The sequence below is a fragment of the Gavialis gangeticus genome, unplaced genomic scaffold (assembly GCF_001723915.1).
Source record: "Gavialis gangeticus isolate Ggan-Ray unplaced genomic scaffold, GavGan_comp1, whole genome shotgun sequence".
Taxonomy (NCBI): Eukaryota; Metazoa; Chordata; order Crocodylia; family Gavialidae; genus Gavialis; species Gavialis gangeticus.
This window is the reverse complement of record NW_017728993.1, coordinates 17,374,154-17,375,662: the sequence shown is the minus strand read 5'-3', so window position 1 is coordinate 17,375,662 and position 1,509 is coordinate 17,374,154. Positions and strand designations below refer to the sequence as shown.

General features: G+C 35.4%; 1 protein-coding gene across 1 annotated transcript in view; it reads right to left on the bottom strand.

The window, feature by feature from the left end:
* TXNDC12 (thioredoxin domain containing 12) overlaps positions 1-1,509 on the bottom strand; it is a 30,221-nt gene that overhangs the window by 15,263 nt on the left and 13,449 nt on the right. The window lies entirely within an intron of this gene.

Sequence of the window (1,509 nt, the reverse complement as noted above, 5' to 3'; positions counted from 1 at the left end):
TCAAAAATTGAGACTTCAAGCACTATAGAACAATCATGTACTTAATTAACCTAAAGCAGCAGAAGAAACTGGAAGCTCCACACAAAATATTGTCTAGACATTTATTTGGGAATGCAAAACAAAAAAAAGATACAAATCAAATTAAATACAAATTTCAATGCAAACCCTTCATTATTGCAAACTACGAATGCTGCTGTTACATTAAAATAAGGCCCTATACTTCAAAATCGTAGAATATAAATATAGAGAATTTGTAAAAGATGGTATACAGATTGTCCTTTAATTCTGTTCATCATAAAGAATATCTCTGAGTTTGAACAGGTAGTAATGACCAATCATAGTCCTTAGCACTAGGAAGAAGAAAATAATGCTGAGAATAGCATCCATTGAACATTCCTATTGTAACCACTCAGAGGTATTGCGATGAGCCATTTCTCTGCAACTGAGTTTCTCTTCCCACGCAAAGAACACATTCTTCCAATGCGTTAACATTTTTTCAAGCAATACTAGCATTGTATCTTATGCCGATTAAAAAAAAACAAAAAAAACCAGTATGCAACACTGCCATTAACTTCTTCCTTGTGTCTATATTCTAGCCAAACTTAATTTTTGTCTTTCCTTCAGCAGTAGGTTTGCTCATATACAGCCCGAAAACTATGTAGAGTTTTAACTAGTATAATATTATTCCCATTTCATCAGGTAACACAATCCAACCAGGCAAAAACTTGTCAAGTACCATATTCTTTTCTTGTCTTGGGGAAGATTTTCAAGATAAAGTTCTCAGTCAGCAACTTAAAATCTATGTCAGTAACAGCCAGGGTCACAGGTGTTTTACAAATTGCCAACCACATAGTCTTCAGTTTCTCTCTTCACTTCAGATCAGCTGAGGAACTGAGTTCACCTACAACTTCAACCAGATCTCAAGCTCACAATATAATAAAGCCCATATATATGCTGACTGATAATATCTCAGATGAGCTTCTGTGTTTTAATTAAATATTCACTGAAATAAACACCTTGCCCCACTTTACCCTTTAAATGCAAACATACAATTAATTTAGAAGAAGGAATGCTTAGTAGGGAGGAAACCAATCCTTCCTCAAAGATAAGAAGTAGCTACTATGTCCACATGGGGCACTAATACAGAGGACACTGAGATTAAGTAGAGAGAGAGGGTCTGAAGCAGACATCCCTAGTCAGGTCAGTTGAGGTGTATGGCAGAAATCCAATGGTTAAACCCAGAGCAGAAAGATCAGGAAGACTATAAGTATTTCATATCATTTTTATTATAAGTACACTCGCTGTTAACTAAATATTAGGTATATATAGGCCACACTGTTTAGAGACGACCGTGTAGAGAAAGCCATGGCACCTTATGTAACAAATTATTTTGCAACTAAAAAAGTAGTTATTTCAACAAAGGCACAGTGTGTCAGGGCAAAAAACAAGTTTTGCGCTCACTGAGAAAACAGGTTCTCTCTTTCAAGTTCCCAAGCTAAGAAAAAACAT